The following is a 24898-nucleotide window of genomic DNA, read 5'->3' as shown; positions in this document are numbered from 1 at the left end:
CAACAACTAACAGTAGCCGTGGAGCGTTCCTACGGTGGTCCTAGACGGCTCTTCACAGCCGGAGAACTAAATAAGCCTAAAGAAAGAAAGGGGAAATCTAAACTGCCCCAGAGCAGACCCCAAAGCAATAGACAGCCCCCATCAAGTATTGTCGGTGAAAACAGATGAAAACACAAACACAGACAGAAAGACAGGCAGAGCAAACGATGGGGCCCAACTAACTAAATAGGAAAGGACAGCAAATATGCTGGCTGCAATCCACAAAAACCCTACCAAAAATGTCCCAACACGTCTGATAGGGAAAACGGCCCTGAAGTCACACGACTTCAAAATCCCTATATCAGCACTCCGATATATTCTGAAGACAGAGCAAAAGAGATTTAACCGATCAGGGACAAAAATGGAAATTCAGCAGAGCCCCAGCCAGGGCTGGCAGAACACAAAACTAAGCAAATCGGACAAAATCTCATGGAACAATAACAGAGCAAAACTTAGCTTTAGAAGACAGGAACTGAACTGGAGGCCAGAGCTCAGAGCAGAGAAATCACCAGCAACCCTACAGGGCGTCGGCTGCCTTATATCCACTCAGAGATTCCAGATGTCCAATCGCAATCCACCTGTTCAGGTGACAGGTTTCTCCCATCCAAATCAGTTTCACCACCTCCTTTCACCAGCAGAGGGAGTTCATCGGACATCAAAGGTGAACAAGAAAATGAGCTCACAACAAACAACCATAGTGGTCTCAAGGAGACCTCTGGTTGTTATGTTGATGCACTGATGACCTCCAATCATGTGACAGGGTCAGCGGTATGCGTGTTTCAGGTCCAACGGCCGGAAGCACCATTTAAATGCCGCTGTCAGAGTTTGACAGCGGCATTTAACTAGATAATAGGTGCGAGTGGATCATGATTCCACTCACGCCTATTGCGGGCACATGTCAGCTGTTCAAAACAGCTGATATGTCCTGGGAGAGATGTGGGCTCAGCACCGGAGCTCTCATCAAAGCGGGGGATACTGCTAGCTGACGTTCTATTTCATCAGCTGTCAGTAAGGGGTTAAGCTGTCTGTGGACCTGTCATCTAGTCAAATGTATCCAGTTTTCATTTTAATTATATTATTCCCATTTCTCTCCTGAGAATTCTATTTATTTCTTTTTTATAATCCGCCATACTGATCCAGAGACATGGGCCTTTATATTTAGTGCTTATGTTTATGCTCTTAACAAAGAGGGTGTGGCTTCCAGGATCCTCTGGTGCGTGTCTCTAGGCTGTTCTGCATAATTACCTATGAGCAGTAAAAATAGCCTAAATAAAAAGGCACATTTCTCTGGAACCTTGAGGCAGATTTAAAAAAAAAAAATATCCAGGGAAGCAGCGAGAATAAAATAAGGGCAAACACTGGTCACTTTTTACTAGAAGACAGGTCCCATTTAAATGCAATTATCCACTGCATAAATATATATGCAGTAAGCTCCTCAAGGTGGACGGGAGTCTGAGAAAATTTTATGAAAAATTCTGCCATATTAGTTATTACCAACAGTTAACAAGAAAGGATGGAATCTATAACAGGAGGAGAGTCCTATCATAGGACAAATCAATGACTGGTTTTTGACTCTTGAGTATTTGAAATTTGAACTAATGGTTGCCAGGGATCCACTGTCACAGATTCATTTATATAAGATTCTTTGTTTCCCTGGCAAAAATGTCTGTCCCAGATTACTCAGGTCAAGACCAAAGCTGCCATGAGATAAGAGGAAGGAGCTTTGACAGTTTTGATGCCTGTCTTGTCTCCATCTCATGGCTTCTCTGTTCTAATACTTTTTATGCTTATTATTGTCTATAAACTATAGAATGCCAAGACTACTAGGAGAAAACTCCAGGATATTCTGAAATAAGTCATTCTTTGGCAAATGATGAGTTAATATGTGCTAATACATTTTAGCGCCAATTCGAAAAAGCTCATGGAAGTTAAAGGGGTTGTCCAGAAGTAAGATATTAATTACCAATCCTTAAAGGGGTTGTCCACTGCTAAGACACCCCCTTCTTAAACTAATTGTGCTGCACCAATAAAATAATAACGCCTGTACTCCCCTCCAGTACTAGCTCTGTTACAGTGGTGTCGGCACTCACGGTCCCGGGGCTGTGATGCAGTGTTGCACCCAATCAGCACTGGATCACTGTCTCTGCCATCGGACAAATTGAACATGTAGAGGAAGTCCGTGTTACTGCTGTTCCCGGCCTACCTCTTCATGTTCAGCTTGCCCGAAGGCGGAGACAGTGATGCCAGTGCCGATTGGGCGCCAAAGTCACGTGTCACAACACCGCATCACAGCCCCTGGGAGAGCGAGTGCCGACACCGTGTGAAACGGCGCTGACACAGCAGGGGAGTATAGGCTTCATTATTTTATCGGGGCCGAATATTTAATATGAGAAGGGGTTGTCCTAGTAGTGAATAACCCCTTGAAATATCCATTTGCATAGTCCAATATTTGGCAAATAAGTGTTCAAAAGAGTGCTCATTACCAATTATGGGCCAGTGTAAAAATGCCGCCAAACAGGGTTATTGCAGCTCTGTAATACCAATGGACTACACATTCACTTTAGCCCCTTCAAGACTTGTTAATTCTTCATTTTTGTGCTTTCATATTTCCCTCCCTTTCTTTTACGAGCTTTTTTCTATTTTTTCACTCACCATGCCATATGAGGGCTTGTTTTTAGTGGGATGAGTTGTAACATTGAATAACACCATTTATTTTACCATATCATTTACTGGGAAACGGGGAAAAAAATCCAAGTAGGTAAATGTAAAAAATTGCAATTCCACTATTGTTTTTCGGGTAGTGTTCAATATGTGATAAAACTGACCTGTAAGGGCTCATTCACACAGCCGTCAATTCTCTCATGCGAAAGAATAGGACCGATTAGGTTAATGTCCTTTTACTAGGATCTAATTCTCTTGCATGAGAGAATCTCTGCACAGGTGTGGAGAACACTGAGAACGTAATTTCTCCATTGTCTGTAGTAATCAGACTGCACTCGGATGACATCTGAGCGCAGTCCGATGTTTCACACACAGCCATACACTAAGGGTGTGCATGATCTGATTATCAGATGCACTCACAACATGCCAAACTGGCATGAGAGAATAATCGCTGATCTGCACTGCCCCGTAGAATAGCATTGAGCCGAGTGTTATAAGCAAGTGTAAATGAGACCTAAATATGATTCTCAAAGTCAGTTATGATTATGGCGATATCAAAATAATAAGGTACTATTTTATAATTTTGTAGCTAACAAAAAAAAAATTCAGGGCTTTGAAAAAAACATTGTGTTGCTATGTTCTGAGATCTGTAACATTTTTTCCCCTAAAATAAAGCTGTGTTTAAAGCTGTAGTTTTTATTAATACCATTTTGGGGTACAGGTGACATTTTATTTTTTGGGGCTGGACTGCAGCACCCAAAAAAAAGCCAATTTGGTGTTTTATTCTTTTCACTTTTCAGCGACTCAAAATACTGATCTGAAGTTTACTGACCCCGCAATAGCAAATACGGTTATTTTTGTAACTAAAGGAAGTGTATTTGTGTATTTAATATTATTTATTTCCCATTGATTGTATAGTTCCAACATATGCATTAGCATTGTGCAAAGATTGTCATTATTAACTGCCGTCTCTAATGGGGCCTATAATATTATCTCAAAAATTAGGATTTATACTTTGTCAAAACAACAAACAAAGGAAGCCTAGTTTGGGCATATAAACTATGTGCAGATGTTGCCTTTGGTTGAATTGGACCACAAAATATTGTCGTGAATATCATTGTGAGTTAGTCATTCCCACAGAATATGTGACCACTTGCTGACCTCTGGGACCCCCAACGATCCCAAGAATGGGGCTCTGAGCTACGGCACAATTCATTATTTACGGGATGACCTGCAGTGGCAGAATACACCGATCTATTCTAACACTGCCTATTTTGGGACCCATGGGAGTCTGTAAGGGTATGTGCACACGCTGCAGATTCTGCTGCAGATCCGCAGAGGATTTGGCCCTGCGGATCCGCAGCAGTTCCGCAGACAGTGTACAGTACAATGTTATCCAATGGGATTTAAAATCTGCAGTGCACATGCTGCGGATTTTTCCATGCGGATTTGCTGCAGCTTTAAAACATCCTGCGGATTTATTGTCCAGGTGTCAAACCACAGGGGAAAACCGCTGGCAAATCTGCAGGAAAACCGCAGGTCACTTTACCTGCGGATCCGCATGGAAAAATCTGCAGGTGAATCCGCAGCGTGTGCACATACCCTAAAGGAGAGAGGTTTGACGGATGCAGTGAAGAGCCGGAGAAGGGGTTAGCAGGATTTACTGAACAGGTAATTAAACAAAGAATACTCCACGCAGGGAGGCAAGACTAGTATCGGCAACGACGGGAGTTGCACACAGCTCGCGAGAGATATACAAAAAAAACAAGGTAACTTATTGCTTGCAGTTCTTGCAGGGGAAAGGCTGGGCTATCTCCTTACCGCGTCGCAAATCGTGGACAATGTCTCTGGCTCTGTTGCGGAGGAATGAGAAGCACTGTCTCCCGATGGTGCTGATGTATCCGATCCCGCTTGGCTTGAGTGCGCTGGAACATAGAAACAGTCCTTTGTGTAGATTCCTCAGGGATGGCGCCGAACATGAACCATGGGCACGCTCACAGACCATGGCACTGGGCGGCCCTCTGGAGTAGTCTCTAAGAACGGAGCAAGTCATCTTATCTGCAACTGCAGGAAGGAAAGAGCCGTCCAGAAAGGCAGGGTCAGAAGATAGCTCAGTCGTGACACAGTCAATTTTAGAGTTAGTACGCTGGGGGACCAATGGTGTGGAGATAGTAGTCTGAGCAGCGGAGAGGGAGTCAACCTTCTCTTGTCACTTTCCCGCCAAGTCTGACCCATTCCCGCGCTCAGTCCTTTATATATTCCCCACGCCCCCTGCTGTCCAGTGTGAAGGTCCTCCCCTCCCAGAATAACCCTCCCCCAGCAACAGTAGTGACAGTCCCTATAGAAACCTCTGACTCTCTCGGCTCATCTTCTTACACCAGTGCAGTCAGAGCCTTAGAGATTAGCTATTACTTATCCTATGGAAACTTGATAATTTGAATTTGGAATAGTCTTAATTGACGCAAATGCAATGTCTTCTACTTCTTGCATTTGATCGGAAAGCCCAAGCAAAATTTACTGTTTGCATTGTGAATCTTTGGCCATTTTTTGCCATTGAATAAATCTAATAACAAAAGCTGAGATCCTAATTGTTTTGGACAGGCTGCACATAGCGAAATAAACATTTCAGAGTCCTTGGAATTAGCTGCCACAAACTGGAGTCCATCCTGGGAGCAAAGACTCCCCGGGGCAACATGGTTTCCGCTCAGTACACTGGCCGGGATGGAAACACACAACATTTTACCTAATGCCTCTGTACAAGTCAAAATGCTATCGGATGAGCCATTTCCACCTTAAAACAATAAATAAGGATAATAGATTCTAAAAAGAACATAAGTAATGGACGTGAGGTCTCTGTCCTCCTCACAGTTCCTTCTTCATCCCTCTCTTCAATGGACCCAAGAGCGTTACTTAACTTGTGAGATAGTTGCTAGGCAACTGCATGAAATGGCTGTTTGTGTCACCGAGGGCGCCGCTTTGCTGTCCCACTTCCAGTGCTCATCCACTGGAAGGTGAGAGGAGTTAGCAATCTATCAAAAAATAAGAAGATTTAACACAAAAGTTATAGACCAGATTAAGAGTTTGCTTTTTATATGTTGTTTCCCCCATCCTTTAGGCCTTAGTACTAGGAGTCTGTCAGCACAAAATGACTCTTCAAGTCAAGCACAGGCGCTCTGTGCACCTTTGTTGTGGCCGAGTACCTCAGTGCTCCTTCCTATCGTCTTGTTTGGCATCTTCTGTGAGACAAGGATTCATTTGTTCATAATTTTCCGAGATAGGAACACTCCTTTAACACCGTCCCGACATGTGACATAGAGTTACGTCATATGCCAGCTCCCTAACTCTGATGCAGGCTTATAAGCTGAGCACTCATCTTTCTTAGCAGATGATAGCTAAATTATTCTGACATCATCTGCCTTTGAACAGCTCAACTCACAGCTGGTTACCTGTTAAATGCAGCTATCAATCACAATGAATGCAGGTAGGGAGATCACATCAATCCACGCACACATTGCCGTGCCAATGATGTGATTGCGAGGCGTTGATGGGTTGTCATGACAGCCGGGGGACTGCTGGTGACCCCCGTGCCTGTCATTACGATTCTTCTGTGAAAGCCGTTTAGCTGGAGTTCATAAGAGACTGATTTTTCATTTATGTACTACCATAGCACAAGGGAAGAGATGACCCCAGTTTCAATACCCCTAAGGGGACTAATAAGTACTGTAAATGGTGAAAATATTTTAAAAATATGAAAAATAAAAAAACAAAGTTCAAATCACCCCCATTTTACTTCATTTAAAATAAAGGAAACAAAAAAATGAAAAAATACACAAATTTACTATTACCACATCCCTAAAAGTCTGATCTATCAAAGTATAAAATAAATTAATCTGATATGTAAAAGGTATAATAACAAAAAAATTGAAACCCCAGAATTAAGGTTTTTCAGTTGCTGCAACACTTTCAATAAATCGCATGTAAAGCCCCACCACACACACATACATGCACACACACAAAGCACCGCACCACATACACACATGCAGGCACCCAGCACAGCTCACCTCCCTGCAGCACATCCCGGCAGCTTGCTTCCTGTCCAGTTGGATGACGTCATCATACAGCGCACTGTCTCAGACAGAAAGCTGCCAGGCAGAAAGCAGGATGCCGGGATGTGCTGCGGGGAGGTGAGCTGTGCTGTGTGTCTGTGTGCCTGCTTGTGTGCATGTGTGTGGTGCTTTGTGTATGTGTGTGAGAGAGAGAGAGGGGTGGTGGGGGGAGGCAATAATGGAGGTGATGGGTAATGATGGTGGTGGGGGAGGCAATAATGAAGGTGATGAGCAATGATGGTGGTGGGGGAGGCAATGATGGAGATGATGGGCAATAATGGTGGTGGGGGAGGCAATGATGGAGGTGTTGAATGGACAATGATGGTGGTGGGGAAGAGGCAATGATTGAGGTGGTAGAATGGGCAGTGATGGGGTGGTGGGGGAGAATGATGAGGGTGGAGAGGGTCTGCATTATACTTTATGAGGGGTTACATTATATTCTGCTGGCGACTGCATTATTCTCAGGGGACTACATTATATTCTGGGGGCTGCAGTATACTATATGAGGGGGCTACAGCATACTATATGAGGGGGCTACAGTATATTCTGTGGTGGGTCTGCATTATTCTCTCAGGGGACTACATCATACTATACTGTATGAGGGAGGCAGCATTATGCCCTATGAGGGGGCTACAGTATACTCTGTGGGGGTGCTGCATTATACTATATGAGGGGGGCTGCATTATACTCTATGAGGGTGCTACATTATATTCTATGGTGGGGACTGCATTATACCTTATGAGGGGGTTGCATTATATTTTGTGGGGTGCTGCATTATACCCTATGAGGGGGGCTGCATTATATTTTATGAGGGAGGCTACATTATATGCTATGAGGGGGCTACCCCTCTATGATTCTACCCCAACCCTTGCTACATAATTAAGACGTGTACTTCCTTATATTATACCTTTATATTAGTGTGTTTTACCACACAATTGGTGATCTTGTGTTTTATTTCTATGTAACTACACAGTGGGCGCCAAGAATGATTTTTTCTGGTGGGCTCAAAGTGCTCCAGTCCGACGCTGCATATAACTCAAAATATTATCAGTAAAAATGTCAGGTTAGGTTGCAAACAATAAGCCCTCACCCAGCCCCATCAACCAAAAATGGTGACGCAAGCAAAAAAAAATTCTAAATATTAATAATTATTAATATTTGCCAAATGCCAGAATAATGAGAGAGAGAATGTTTTAAGGCATTTTTATTACCTCCTCTTCTCCTTGTACACTGCCCCTATTGGTCAAACAATCAGTAGATTTGGTTTCCAGTACCATCTCTATGCTGATGACACCCAATTATACGCTTCTTCTCCTGACATCACGCCAGCCTTTCTAGAAAACACCGGCGATTGTCTAAATGCTGTGTCTAACATCATGTCCTCACTATATCTGAAACTGAACCTGTGAAAGACTGAACTTGTGTTTCCTCCCTCTACAAATGTACCTATACCCGACATTGCCATTTCTGTGCGTGGTTCCACTATTACTCCCCAGCAACATGCCCGCTGTCTTGGGGTCATACTTGACTCCGAGCTTTCCTTTGCCCGCCACATTCGATCACTGGCTCACTCTTGTCATCTGCACCTCAAAAACATTTCTAGAATTCGACCTGTTCTTACTTTTGACTCTGCAAAAACTCTTACTGTTTCTCTTATTCATTCTCGTCTCGACTATTGTAACTCTCTTCTAATCGGTCTCCCTCTTACCAAACTCTCCCCTCTCCAATCTGTCTTGAATGCTGCAGCCAGGATCATATTCCTCACCAATCGTTACACCGATGCCTCTACCTTGTGCCAGTCATTACACTGGCTACCCATCCACTCCAGAATTCAGTATAAACTTATTACCCTCACCCACAAAGCCCTCCATGGCTCAGCACCACCCTACATCTCCTCGCTTGTTTCAGTATACCACCCTACCCGCGCCCTCCATTCTGCTGATGACCTGAGGTTAGCATCCTCAATAATCAGAACCTCCCACTCCCGTCTCCAAGACTTTACACGTGCTGTGCCAATTCTTTGGAATGCACTTCCCAGGTCAATACGATTAGTCCCCAATCCGCACAATTTTAAGCGTGCCCTGAAAACGCATTAATTCAGACTGGCCTATCGCCTCAACACATTAACCTAATCTACCCTGTGTGGCACAGCCAAAAGTTTTACCATAACCAGGTTCCCCGCATCATGTTCCCACATGCTTTATGCATCCATTAGCCCTCTGTGTCTGTACTGTTACACACTTAACATTATGGCTGGTCCAAACAATCAGGGCAACTGTTACCACCCACCTTTCGTGTCTACCTCTTTCCTCATAGACTGTAAGCTTGCGAGCAGGGCCCTCATTCCTCTTGGTATCTGTTATGATCTATGTGATTATTGTTATGCTGTAATGTCTATTGTCTGTACAAATCCCCTCTGAAATGTAAAGTGCTGCGGAATATGTCCACGCTAAAGAAATAAAATTTATTATTATTATTACTTACTGCAAAGTCAAAAGTTTCCATCCATTAATTAGTATTTGGTGCTATTGCCCTTAAACTGAATGACTTGGGTCAAACGTTTGGGATCTCCTTCCACAAGCTTCTCACAATAGTTGGTTGGAATTTGGGCCCATTCCTCCTGACAAAACTGGTGAAACAGATCCAGGTTTGTAGGTCGCCTTGCTCACACTTGCCTTTTCAGCTTTGCCCATAAATTTTCAATAGGAGTGAGATAAGGGCTTTGTGATTACCACTCCAAAACATTGACTTTGTTACCACTTTAGCAGTATGCTTCAGGTCATTGTCCAGTTGGAAGACCCATTTGCGCCCAAGCTTTAACTTCCTAGCTGATGGCTGGAGATGTTGCTTCAGTATTGCCACATAAACTTCTTTTCTCATGATGCCATCTATTTTGAGAAGTGCACCAGTCCCTCCTGCAGCAAAACAACCCCACAACATGATGCTGCCACCCCCATCTTTCACAGTTGGGATGGTGTTCTTAGCCTTCCAAGCTTCTCCCTTTTTCTTCCAAATGTAACGATGGTCATTATGGCCAAAAAGATCAGTTTTAGTTTCATCACACCACAGAACCTGGTTCCAAAAATTAAGGTCTTTGTTCCTGTGTACATTTGCAAACAATAATCTGGCTTTTTTTTATGTTTATTTTGTAAAAGTAATGGCGTCTTCCGGGCAGAGTGGCCTTTCAGCTCATGTTGTCACAGTACTCGTTTCACTGTGGATATTGACACAATCTTACCAGCTTCTGCCATCATCTTCACAAGGTCTTTTGCTTTTGTCCTTGGGTTGATATGCACATGTCGGACCAAAGCACATTCTTCTCTGGGACACAGAACCCGTCTCCTTCCTGAGCGGTTTGATGGCTGGATATTCCCATCTTGCTTGTACTTGCGTATAATTGTTTGTATAGATGAGCGAGGCACCTTCAGGTATCTTGAAATTGTACCCAAGGATGAGCCAGACTTGTGCAAGTCCACAATTTTCTTCCTGATATCTTGGCTGATTTCTTTAGATTTTCACATGATGCTACAGAAAGAAGCAGTGTGTTTCAGGTGTGCATTAAAATACATTCACAGGTGTGTCTAATTAACTCAAATGTTGCCAAAAAAACATATCCAAAGCTTCCAAACACATGACATCATCATATGGGCAGTCCGGAATTGTTTAAAGGCATAGTAATCTTAGTATATATATAAACATTTGACATTGCAGTAAGTAATAAAAATGTCTTAAAACATTCTCTCTCTCTCTGTCTCTGTGTGTCTCTCTCTCTGACTCTGTGTCTCTCTGTCTCTGTGTCTCTCTCTGACTCGCTCTCTCCCTAGTTGACCTAAAATGTGTCTTTTATATAGTGTATGTAAAATTCTCATTTCAATTGTGTACAATATGATTATTTTTTTTTTTTTTTTTACAAATTTCCAATTTTTTTCTCATCAGTTAAATTAAACAGTAACACTGCATTTTCGTTATTGCAAAATCATTTTTTTTTAATAATTACAAATTTGGAACAAAAAAAAACCTGCAAAAAGTCACATATTTGGTATTATCGCATTCACGACGACCAATACTATAAAACTATAACATCCCATACAGAGAGAGCGGTTGAAGAAATAAATGAAAAAAACCATCCCATAATTGCCTTTTTTTTATTATTTTTGTCTCAAAAAAAGTTCATAAAAAGTGAGCAGTAACAAAGAAAACTACTGCTGCTCGTTACAGAAACAAAAAGACTATACGCAGAAACATGAAAAGGTTTTACAATATGACGACCAAAAAAAGGTTTGTTTGTTGTTTTTTTTTGAGGGGTGGGGAGGAAAAGTAGTAAAATATGAAAACTTAAAAATTGGGGGTCAAGATAACTACCTATGACCTACAAAATAACATATCATTACTGCACCGCCCATTCTGGAAAAATTTAAAATGTAAAAACAATTCCAGATTTCATATTTTTTGCCTGTCTGCTACGAAAAAAAAAATAATTGATCAAAAAGTAGTATTTTTGGGAAACTGGTACCAGTAAAAATTACAGCTTGTACTACAAAAAAACAAGCCTCATACAGCTCCACATACAGAAAAATAAGGATGTTTTTGGAATATTGTGGCCAAATATATATATTTTTACGTTATTTCTTGTGCTAAAGTAACAAAACATAAAATCTATATAAATTTGGTATTGTTGTGATCACATCAACCCACAGAATAAAGATTAAAGAACAATTATACCGAACTGTGATTGGTTAAAAAAAAAATAGAAATACTGTGTTTTTGTTCTTTTTGCCTCCCCCAAATATATGATCAGAAGGCGCATAAACCGGTGGCGTGGCCTAGCTCACTAGCATGTGAGACTTAGGAATAGGGAGCTCCTGAGAAAAACCTCCCAACCCAACTCTCAACTCGACTCTCAACTCGACTATTCCATGCCATTCTGCCTGGATACCTTTAAGTAAGGACCCCTGACCCTATTAGGAACATTTTGAGACCAAAACCGACATTTTTGGACCTCCTGGAACATAGAAATCATCTGAGGCCTTCCACGCCACTGGGCCGCAAAGCCTCGGACTAAATTACCACTGTGCAGCCACCCAGACTTCCAGGGCTGCAGCCTCCCTGCTTCCAGAGCCTCAATCAACACTCCACAACCCCTCTGGACCTGCTCCCAGCTCAGCGACACTAGTCAGGACCCTCAACCTGCAAGTGGGAATCAGCATTTTATTGTAAGGTCTACCCAGCCTTATCCTCTGGTTGTCTGATCCGGGACGCAGCTGCGCTTCCCTTGAGACCCCGGTCCAGACGCTGCGGCCTGCAAAAAGAAGCTCACCACGGGAGATCATAGGGGCTGTGAGTATTACACGACAGATCGCCCTGACCTCCTCCCCTTAGCTTATATAGACTTTCTGGAGAGCCATAAATCAGCCTACAATCGGCGCTCTTTATCAGCAGAGACGCGAGATCGCAGCTGCGTTCTCAGTTGATCAATCCTCTCAAACTGATAAACGGTGACGCTGCAAAGTCTCTGAACGCACCTCAGTCTCCAATTCCATCACACCTGCGACCTCTCCTGAGCGTCTTCCATTGGAGTCACAGCTGTGATCCTGGCAGAACGCATCCTGAGATAAATAATAACATCGCCCACTGCGACCCCTCTGCGCACCCTCGTTTGGAGTCACTATTATGGGCAATAGCTAAGAAGCCCTGCCTAGAAAAAAACACGCATGGCCTTTGCTCAGATTAAAAGCAGCAAATAATGTCTAAGGACAAATGTGGGAGTAAAAATAATGAAACAACGTGGGCCCAAACACGGAATGGATGAGAGCATTAATTAAAAAAAAGAATACATCATCAACAGAGAGGATGAATACATACCGTAACGTAAGTAAAAGGCGCTCATCTGCAGAAATACACTTGCGCATCTTGGTGTCCTTAACCCCTTCCTGACATCAGACGTACTATCCCGTCCATGGGACCCGGGCCCCTATGCCCATGGACGGGATAGTACGTCTACCGCGATCAGCGGCGCCCACGTGGTGAGCGCCGCTGATCGCGGCCGGGTGTCAGCTGATTATCACAGCTGACACCTGGCACAATGTGTCAGGGGCGGTCACGGACCGCCCCCGACACGTTAACCCCTTGCACACCGCGATCAAACATGATCGCGGTGTACCGGGGGTTAAAGGGAAGCATCGGCAGGGAGGGGGCTCCCTCCGTGCTTCCCTGAGCCCCCCACGGCAGCGCAATGTGCAGCGCTGCTGCGGGGGGCTTCTTTCCTGCAGGCCCCCGAATCCAAGATGGTGACGGGGGCCTGCAGGAAGCTGGCTTCCTCAGTGCCTGCAAAGCGCAGGCATGAGGAAGCCTTCTGCACTGCCTGTGACAGATCGCTGATCTGTCACAGTGATCTGTGATGTGACAGATCAGCGATCTATCACAGCACAGTGATGTCCCACCTGGGACTATTTAATAAAGTTAAAAAAAAAATTAAAAAAAGTGTTAAAATAATTAAAAAAATTCGCCAAATAAATTAGAAAAAAAAAAAAAATATTCCCCCCAATAAATCCATTTTTTGGAAATAAAAAAAAAAACAATAAAAGTACACATATTAGGCATCGCCGCGTCCGTAACAACCCACCCTATAAAACTGTCCCATTAGTTAACCCCTTTAGCGAACCCCTTAAAAAATAAAAATAAAAAACGAAGCAAAAAATAATGATTTATTATCATACCGCCAAACAAAAAGTGTAATAACGCGCGATCAAAAAGACGCATATAAATATCCATGGTACCGCTGAAAACGTCATCTTGTCCCGCAAAAAACGAGCTACCACACAGCATCATCAGCGAAAAAATAAAAAAGTTATAGCTCGCAGAATAAAGCGATGCAAAAATAATTATTTTTTATATCAAATAGTTTTCATTGCATAAAACCGACAAAACATAAAAAACGACCTAAATGAGGTATCGCTGTAACCGTACTGACCCAAAGAATAAATCCGCTTTATCAATTTTACCGGACGCGGAACGGTGTAAACGCACCCCCCCAAAAGAAATTCATGAAACGCTGGTTTTTGTTCATTCTGCGTCCCAAAAATCGGAATAAAAAGCGATCAAAAAATGTCACGTGCCCGAAAATGGTACCAATAAAAACGTCAACTCGTCCTGCAAAAAATAAGACCTCAAATGACTCGGTGGGTCAAAATACGGAAAAATTATAGCTCTCAATACAGTGGGGAAAAAAAGTATTTAGTCAGTCAGCAATAGTGCAAGTTCCACCACTTAAAAAGATGAGAGGCGTCTGTAATTTACATCATAGGTAGACCTCAACTATGGGAGACAAACCTGAGAAAAAAAAATCCAGAAAATCACATTGTCTGTTTTTTTTTTCATTTTATTTGCATATTATGGTGGAAAATAAGTATTTGGTCAGAAACAAAATTTCATCTCAATACTTTGTGATATATCCTTTGTTGGCAATGACAGAGGTCAAACGTTTTCTGTAAGTCTTCACAAGGTTGCCACACACTGTTGTTGGTATGTTGGCCCATTCCTCCATGCAGATCTCTTCTAGAGCAGTGATGTTTTTGGCTTTTCGCTTGGCAACACGGACTTTCAACTCCCTCCAAAGGTTTTCTATAGGGTTGAGATCTGGAGACTGGCTAGGCCACTCCAGGACCTTGAAATGCTTCTTACGAAGCCACTCCGTCGTTGCCCTGGCAGTGTGCTTTGGATCATTGTCATGTTGAAAGACCCAGCCACGTTTCATCTTCAATGCCCTTGCTGATGGAAGGAGGTTTGCACTCAAAATCTCACGATACATGGCCCCATTCATTCTTTCATGTACCAGGATCAGTCGTCCTGGCCCCTTTGCAGAGAAACAGCCCCAAAGCATGATGTTTCCACCACCATGCTTTACAGTAGGTATGGTGTTTGATGGATGCAACTCAGTATTCTTTTTCCTCCAAACACGACAAGTTGTGTTTCTACCAAACAGTTCCAGTTTGGTTTCATCAGACCATAGGACATTCTCCCAAAACTCCTCTGGATCATCCAAATGCTCTCTAGCAAACTTCAGACAGGCCCGGACATGTACAGGCTTAAGCAGTGGGACACGTCTGGCACTGCAGGATCTGAATCCATGGTGGCGTAGTGTGTTACTTATGGTAGGCCTTGTTACATTGGTCCCAGCTCTCTGCAGTTCATTCACTAGGTCCCCCCGCGTGGTTCTGGGATTTTTGCTCACCGTTCTTGTGATCATTCTGACCCCACGGGGTGGGATTTTGCGTGGAGCACCAGATCGAGGGAGATTATCAGTGGTCTTGTATGTCTTCCATTTTCTAATTATTGCTCCCACAGTTGATTTCTTCACTCCAAGCTGGTTGGCTATTGCAGATTCAGTCTTCCCAGCCTGGTGCAGGGCTACAATTTTGTTTCTGGTGTCCTTTGACAGCTCTTTGGTCTTCACTAGTGTTGAGCATTCCGATACCGCAAGTATCGGGTATCGGCCGATACTTGCTGTATCGGAATTCCGATACCGACTTCCGATATTTTTTCAATATCGGAATTCGGCATCGGAATCGGAAGTTCAGTTGATTGACGGCCTGACGTCATCATGATGCGCGGTGTGTGCGCATCATGATGCGCCGTCATTTCGGGCCTTCCGGGGGTCTCTGCCGGCCTGCCGGGGGGCTGTGCCGGCCTGCCGGGGGGCTGTGTGGACTGCCCGGGGTCTGTACCGGCCTGCCGGGGGGCTGTGCCGGCCTGCCGGTGGTCTGTGCACCCTGTGGGGGTCTGTACCGGCCTGCCGGGGGGCTGTGCCGGCCTGCCGGGGGGCTGTGCTGATGTCCGGGGGTCTGTGCAAGCATCGTCCGATGGGACTACAAGTCCCATCGGGCGATGCCTGCTACCATGACAGTGATTGACACATTAGCCAATGATGGGACAGTAGTAGTCCCATCATCCGGCTAATGTGTTAAATGTTAAAAAAAAAAAAAAAAAAAAAAAAAAATACTACATACATACTACATATATACTACATACATACTACATACATGCTACATACATACTACATGCATGCTACATACATACTACATATATACTACATACATACTACATACATACTGCATGCTACATACATACTACATACATACTACATACATACTACATATATACTACATGCATGCTACATACATACTACATGCTACATACATACCACATACATACTACATATATACTACATGCATGCTACATACATACTACATGCTACATACATACCACATATATACTACATACATACTACATATATACTGCATGCTACATACATACTACATATATACTACATGCATGCTACATACATACTACATGCTACATACATACCACATACATACTACATGCTACATACATACTACATATATACTACATGCATGCTACATACATACTACATGCTACATACATACCACATATATACTACATACATACTACATATATACTGCATGCTACATACATACTACATATATACTACATGCATGCTACATACATACTACATGCTACATACATACCACATACATACTACATACATACTACATACATACTACATGCTACATACATACTACATATATACTACATTCATGCTACATACATACTACATATATGCTACATGCATGCTACATACATACTACATGCTACATGCATGCTACATACATACTACATACATACTACATGCTACATACATACCACATATATACTACATACATACAATACATTCATACAATACATACATAGACATACAGTACATATAACATAGAGTAACATACTTACCAATACTTGTCACATTGTTCCCCGAAGCCATTGTCGTCTACGGAATAAATATTAACATAACAAACCACAAAAATACTCACCCACGATCCGAAGCAGTCCACGAGTGTGTCCCACGACGATCTTGGGTAGAGAACTGCAGCATCAGATGATGCTGCCGTTCTCTACGGGCTGCAGGAATCCAATGACGGAAGGTAGGTATCCTTCCGCACTGTATTCCTCCGCCACTTAAAAAAAAAAAGTCCCTAGTCTCACTTTATGCCATTGCTGTGTGGGAATTTCCCACACAGCAATGGCATAAAGTGAGACTAGGGACTTTTTTTTTTTAAGTGGCGGAGGAATACAGTGCGGAAGGATACCTACCTTCCGTCATTGGATTCCTGCAGCCCGTAGAGAACGGCAGCATCATCTGATGCTGCAGTTCTCTACCCAAGATCGTCGTGGGACACACTCGTGGACTGCTTCGGATCGTGGGTGAGTATTTTTGTGGTTTGTTATGTTAATATTTATTCCGTAGACGACAATGGCTTCGGGGAACAATGTGACAAGTATTGGTAAGTATGTTACTCTATGTTATATGTACTGTATGTCTATGTATGTATTGTATGAATGTATTGTATGTATGTAGTATATATGTGGTATGTATGTAGCATGTAGTATGTATGTAGTATGTATGTAGCATGCATGTAGCATGTAGTATGTATGTAGCATGCATGTAGTATATATGTAGTATGTATGTAGCATGAATGTAGTATATATGTAGTATGTATGTAGCATGTAGTATGTATGTAGCATGTAGTATGTATGTAGCATGTAGTATGTATGTAGTATGTATGTAGTATGTATGTGGTATGTATGTAGCATGTAGTATGTATGTAGCATGCATGTAGTATATATGTAGTATGTATGTAGCATGCAGTATATATGTAGTATGTATGTAGTATATATGTGGTATGTATGTAGCATGTAGTATGTATGTAGCATGCATGTAGTATATATGTAGTATGTATGTAGCATGTAGTATGTATGTGGTATGTATGTAGCATGTAGTATGTATGTAGCATGCATGTAGTATATATGTAGTATGTATGTAGTATGTATGTGGTATGTATGTAGCATGCAGTATGTATGTAGCATGCATGTAGTATATATGTAGTATGTATGTAGCATGTATGTAGTATGTAGTATGAATGTAGCATGTATGTAGTATGCACGTTGTATGTATGTAGCATGTAATTTTTTTTTTTTTTTTTTTTTTTTTTTACATTTAACACATTAGCCGGATGATGGGACTACTACTGTCCCATCATTGGCTAATGTGTCAATCACTGTCATGGTAGCAGGCATCGCCCGATGGGACTTGTAGTCCCATCGGACGATGCCTGCACAGACCCCCGGAGCCTGCACAGCCCCCCGGCAGGCCGGCACAGCCCCCCGGCAGGCCGGCACAGCCCCCCGGCAGGCCGGCACAGCCCCCCGGCAGGCCCGCACAGCCCCCCGGAGCCGGCACAGCCCCCCGGCAGGCCGGCACAGCCCCCCGGAGCCTGCACAGACCACCGGCAGGCCGGCACAGACCACCGGAGCCTGCACAGACCCCCTGGCAGGCCGGCACAGCCCCCCGAAAGGCCCGTACAGACCCCAGAGAGGCTGTACAAGGGCAGGAAAGGGTTTTTCTTATTCCGATACCGGAAGTCCCATAGACTTGAATGGGACTTCCGGTATCGGAATCGGCGATACCGATACTTTTTTTAAAGATCGGCCGATACCATCCGATACGATACTTTGAAGTATCGGACGGTATCGCTCAACTCTAGTCTTCACCATAGTGGAGTTTGGAGTCAGACTGTTTGAGGGTGTGCACAGGTGTCTTTTTATACTGATAACAAGTTTAAACAGGTGCCATTACTACAGGTAATGAGTAGAGTTGAGCGAAACAGGTCGAAAAATTTCAAAAGTCTCCGACTTTTGTCAAAGTCGGGTTTCATGAAACGAAACCCGACCCTAGGATGAGGTCGGCCACGAGGTCGGCGACTTACGCGCCAAAGTCGCGTTTCAAAAGTTTGTTTTGCGCTCTTTTACAGCCAATCAGGATCCACGGACACTGTGGACAACGTGATGACATAGGCAGGGGTCACCACCATCTTTCAGAAGGGCATGCAAGTGATTGGCTTGCTTTGGTGGGCGTCACAGGGGGTATAAAAGGGCGTGCACGCCGACCGCCATCTTACTTCTGCCGATCTCAGTATAGGGAGAGGTTGCTGCTGATTCTGTAGGGAGAGCGTTAGGCAGGGAAGAAGACAAAAAAAACTGCTTCTGCTGCTAGCGATTTGGCCTGCACAACACACAAGTCACTGTGTGTGCAGTGCAAGGGGAGGCTATATTGTGGTGTATCAGTGGTGTTGGTTGTTGGGCTGCCTTTTAAGGCTTCCTGACAGGCTGGCATTGCTGTTTACCCACTGCTCCGCAAACTGCTTTTTTAAAAGCAATCCCAATTTTTTTTTCTTGTCCTGCTGAGAAGAAAAAAAAACTGCTTCTGCTGCTAGCAATTTGGCCTGCACAACACAAAAGTCACTGTGTGTGCAGTGCAAGGGGAGGCTATATTGTGGTGTATCAGTGGTGTTGGTTGTTGGGCTGCCTTTTAAGGCTTCCTGACAGGCTGGCATTGCTGTTTACCCACTGCTCCGCAAACTGCTTTTTTAAAAGCAATCCAATCTCCCTTATCCTGTAGTCACTTTGGTCACAGCTGTGCCATCGAGCCTGTCACATAGTGCTCAGATATTCATTGGGCCTCACACAATCCACAAGTGTCCAGTGTCCAAAAGTGTGTGCAGAGATTCAAAATCTCCCTTATCCTCTCGTCACTTTGGTCACAGCTGTGCTATCAAGCCTGTCACATAGCGCTCAGATATTCATTGGGCCTCACACAATCCACAAGTGTCCAGTGTCCAAAAGTGTGCGCAGAGATTCAAAATCTTCCTTATCCTCTCGTCACTTTGGTCACAGCTGTGCCATCGAGCCTGTCACATAGCGCTCAGATATTCATTGGGCCTCACACAATCCACAAGTGTCCAGTGTCCAAAAGTGTGCGAAGAGATTCAAAATCTCCCTTATCCTCTCGTCACTTTGGTCACAGCTGTGTCATCGAGTCTGTCACATAGCGCTCAGATATTCATTGGGCCTCACACAATCCACAAGTGTCCAGTGTCCAAAAGTGTGTGCAGAGATTCAAAATCTCCCTTATCCTCTTGTCACTTTGGTCACAGCTGTGCCATCGAGCCTGTCACATAGCACTCAGATATTCATTGGGCCTCACACAATCCACAAGTGTCCAGTGTCCAAAAGTGTGCGCAGAGATTCAAAATCTCCCTTATCCTCTCGTCACTTTGGTCACAGCTGTGCCATCGAGCCTGTCACATAGCGCTCAGATATTCATTGGGCCACACACAATCCACAAGTGTCCAGTGTCCAAAAGTGTGTGCAGAGATTCAAAATCTCCCTTATCCTCTCGTCACTTTGGTCACAGCTGTGCCACCGAGCCTGTCACATAGCGCTCAGATATTCATTGGGCCTCACACAATCCAAAAGTGTCCAGTGTCCACAAGTGTCTGCAGAAATTCAAAATCTCCCCTGTCCTATACACACCTTGTACCTTGTTTTACATTACTATATAGTTTGTTGGATTTTGTCTACATTTCTACCAAAAATGAGGAAGCCTGGTGGAAGAGGCCGTGGAATTGGGCGGGGGTTGGCAGCTGGTAATGATGGTGTTAGTGGTGGATCTGATGGTAGTGGCAAGAGCAAAATAGGACCGAATGCAGGAGGTGTTGAGCCTGCGTCATCGTCTGGCTAGATAAGGCCTCGAACGCTTAGTTTTCTAGGAGTTGGCAAACCGCTTTTAAAGCCAGAGCATCAGGAAAAAGTTTTGTCTTACATTGCTGACTCAGCCTCCAGCTCTATCGCCTCCTCTTCTTCAGTTGTAAAAAGTAAAAGCACTGAGTCGTCATTGGAGGCTCATGTTCATGAACCACACCTTTCCTTGTGTCCTTCACCCCAACCAAGATTGAAGGATGACGCAGGCCATACTACTGATTACTCCATGGAGCTGTTTTCACATACCATGCCTGGATTATCAAGTCAAATGGTGAATTACCCAGGCCAAGATGAATCTGACATGGAGTGCACTGATGCACAGCCGCTGATGGATGATTCTGCTGGTACATTCACTCAGAGCACTACATTGTCCTCGCAGTGTACAGAGCCAGATTCTGACCCTGATGAGACTCAGGTGCCCCTTCCTGCACACTATACCACCATACACGGTGACACAGAGGAAGGTGCACATGACATAGAAGAGGAGGTGATGGATGACCCAGTTGTTGACCCAGATTGGCATCCATTGGGGGAAGAGGGTGCTGCTTCCAATAGCTCAGATGAGGAGCATCCACAGCAGACATAGACATCGCAACAGCTGTTATCTGGCAGGCCCGGAGCACTCCAAAGACAGGTTCCAAACATCAAAAGAGTTGTTGGACAGCTTGTCCAGAGGGTCAAAAGATCACAGCGTGCTAGGCCGCAAAATGTCTGCCAAAGTAGGAAGAGTGCAGTGTGGCACTTTTTTGAACAAAATCCTCATGATCAGGCCAAGGTTATCTGTAAGAAGTGCGCAAAGACCTTTAGCCGAGGGAAAAATCTGAAAAATTTGAATACCAGTTGCATGCTTAGACATTTAACCAGCATGCACTTGCAAGCGTGGACACAACACCAAACCTCAAGTGCCACATGTGCAACTGATCACAACGAAGGTAGTCAGCAACGCTACATTGTTTCCCCCACTGTAAGCCCACCGGTTAGCACAGCAGCAAATGTTGAGGTGTCGTTGCAAGGCCACAGCAGTCAGGGAATCCCACTGTTATATCAACGAAAGACTGATTCTAGGCCATCAGAAAGAACACCAACTCCATCACCATCATCAACCCTCTCTCAGTCCGCCCTGTCCACCGCTACTTCCACCATATGCAGCTCTCAAGTCCAGCTCACCCTCCCAGACACTATGAGTAGGTCAAGAAAGTACTCAGTCTCTCATCCGCGTACACTGGGTTTGAACGCCCACATTGCCAAACTAATCTCGTTTGAGATGATGCCCTTTCGGTTGGTGGAAAGCGCAGCTTTCCGCGAACTCATGGCCTATGCAGTACCACGCTATGACCTACCCAGTCACCACTTCTTCTCTCGCAAAGCCACCCAGCCCTTTCAAAACTCAGCCACATACCTTGCTTGGCTCACACCTTGAACCTGGTGGTGCAGTGCTTCCTCAAAAATTATCCGGAGTTAAGAGCCCTGCTCCAGAAGGTGCGAAGACTGTGCGCGCACATCCGCCGGTCGCCTGTACACTCCGTTCGTATGCAGAAGCTGCAGCGATTGCTCCACCTTCCCAACCACCGCCTCATTATCAACATTGCAACAAGGTGGAACTCCACCCTGCACATGGTGGAGCGGCTGTGCGAGCAGAGGCAGGCCATAATGCATTTGTGGGAGGATACACGGCCAGGCACTTTGAGAGCAGACATGGAGTTGACACGTTTGCAGTGGTCGAAGCTGAAAGACCTTTGTAAAGTCCTTCAGTGTTTTGAGGAATGCACACAGCTGGTAAGCGCAGACGACGCCATCCTAAGCATGAGCATCCCACTTATGCGTCTGCTCATGCAAACTTTGACGCACCTTAAGGAGCAGGCGTCTGCAGCCAATGTTGATGAGGAGGAAGAGGAGGAGGGAATCCTTGATGACATTCAGCCATTGTCTGCTCAGGGACCTCTCCTGGACGAGGTGGAGGAAGAAGAGGAGGAAGAGGATGATGATGGGGATGACTACTTAGGGGAGGAGGATGCATCTCGTGGTGCAAGGGAAAATGTTGGCGTGACAAGGTCTGGTACAGGGTTTGTGCGTGACTGGAGGGATGTGGATATGCCAGAAAGTGCTCCTCCACCCAGCACTCGCAGTGCATCATTGACACCGGGAACATTGGCCCACATGTCAGATTATGCCTTGCAGATCCTAAAAAGGGACCCCCACATTGCCAAAATGATGAACGATGACAACTACTGGTTGGCCAGCATCCTGGATCCACGCTATAAAGGCAAATTACAAAACATCATGCCACAGGAGAACCTTGACCTAATATTGGCTAATAAACAAGCAACTCTGGTAAATCGGTTGCTTGAGGCATTCCCAGCACACAGCAGCGGTGATGGTTCTCACATGAGCCGTACGGGCCGGGGGCAGCTTGGCAGAGGTGTTCGTGGTGCACACAGCAGAAGTGGCGTTGGAGATAGGGGTTTCATGACAATGTTGTGGACTGATTTTTCAAATACCGCTCACACAACTGATAATACTGCATCGATGGAAAGTGACAGGAGACAGCAGTTGTCAACTATGGTAACAAACTACTTTTCCTCCCATATCGATGTTCTCCCACACAGGTCATTCCCCTTTGACTATTGGGCCGCTAAACTGGACACCTGGCCTGAATTGGCCCAATATGCCTTACAGGAGCTCGCTTGCCCAGCTGCAAGTGTGCTATCGGAAAGAGTCTTCAGTGCAGCTGGATCAATCCTGACAGAAAAAAGGACCTGTCTGTCAACCCAAAATGTGGATGATCTAACCTTCATTAAAATGAACCATGCATGGGTTTCCAAGGATTTTGTCCCACCTTCCCCTGATGACACATAGGGTGACAGAAAAATGGCTTGCTTTGGTCCACCTCTTCCTGGGACTTCACCTATTTTGCCTTTTGCATCAGCTGAATGTCCAACATCAACATATGCCACTTTCTAAAACTCCCTAACTGTGCTGCCTCCCCCCCATGGCCGGGGTCACCACCTAGCGCACGACACCGTGCGAGTGCCGTTGCCCTGGACAGGTGGGTAGGCCGACTCTTGGGCGCGGGCACTGGCACAGGGTCCCTCATAGTGCAATCAAGTGTCTCTGACGGTGGTGGTGCACACCCGCCGTCAGACACACCGCTGTACTATGAGGGGCCCAGTGCCAGTACCGACGCCCACGAGTGGGCCCCCCTTGCTTGGGCAGGGCCCCAGCATTTGCAATCTTTACCTCTCCCTGCTCCTCCGCTGTGTAATCTGGGCCGTCAAATCCATACTGTGCCTGACACCGTCTGAGCCTGCCTCCTGAGACATTTATTTTGAATGTGTACGCTATCCATACATGTTATCCGGGGAAACGGTACCCTTTCAAACCTTTGTGCAATCACGTGCAATCCATACTGGGCCTGACACCGTCTGAGCCTGCCTCCTGAGACATATATTTTGAATGTGTACGCTATCCATACATGTTATCCGGGGAAACGGTACCCTTTCAAACCTTTGTGCAATCACGTGCAATCCATACTGGGCCTGACACCGTCTGAGCCTGCCTCCTGAGACATATATTTTGAATGTGTACGCTATCCATACATGTTATCTGGGGATACGGTACCCTTTCTAACCTTTGTGCAATCACGTGCAATCCATACTGGGCCTAACACCGTCTGAGCCTGCCTCCTGATGTATAGACATAGATTTTGAATGTGTACGCTATCCATACATGTTATCCGGGGATACGGTACCCTTTCTAACCTTTGTGCAATCACGTGCAATCCATACTGGGCCTAACACCGTCTGAGCCTGCCTCCTGAGACATATATTTTGAATGTGTACGCTATCCATACATGTTATCTGGGGATACGGTACCCTTTCTAACCTTTGTGCAATCACGTGCAATCCATACTGGGCCTAACACCGTCTGAGCCTGCCTCCTGAGACATATATTTTGAATGTGTACGCTATCCATACATGTTATCTGGGGATACGGTACCCTTTCTAACCTTTGTGCAATCACATGCAATCCATACTGGGCCTAACACCGTCTGAGCCTGCCTCCTGATGTATAGACATAGATTTTGAATGTGTACGCTATCCATACATGTTATCCGGGGATACGGTACCCTTTCTAACCTTTGTGCAATCACGTGCAATCCATACTGGGCCTAACACCGTCTGAGCCTGCCTCCTGAGACATATATTTTGAATGTGTACGCTATCCATACATGTTATCTGGGGATACGGTACCCTTTCTAACCTTTGTGCAATCACGTGCAATCCATACTGGGCCTAACACCGTCTGAGCCTGCCTCCTGAGACATATATTTTGAATGTGTACGCTATCCATACATGTTATCTGGGGATACGGTACCCTTTCTAACCTTTGTGCAATCACGTGCAATCCATACTGGGCCTAAC

The sequence above is a fragment of the Dendrobates tinctorius genome, unplaced genomic scaffold (assembly GCF_039654945.1).
Source record: "Dendrobates tinctorius isolate UK_male_01 unplaced genomic scaffold, ASM3965494v1 ptg000028l, whole genome shotgun sequence".
NCBI lineage: Eukaryota > Metazoa > Chordata > Amphibia > Anura > Dendrobatidae > Dendrobates > Dendrobates tinctorius.
The sequence above is the reverse complement of the archived record's forward strand: the minus strand, read 5'-3'. Positions refer to the sequence as shown.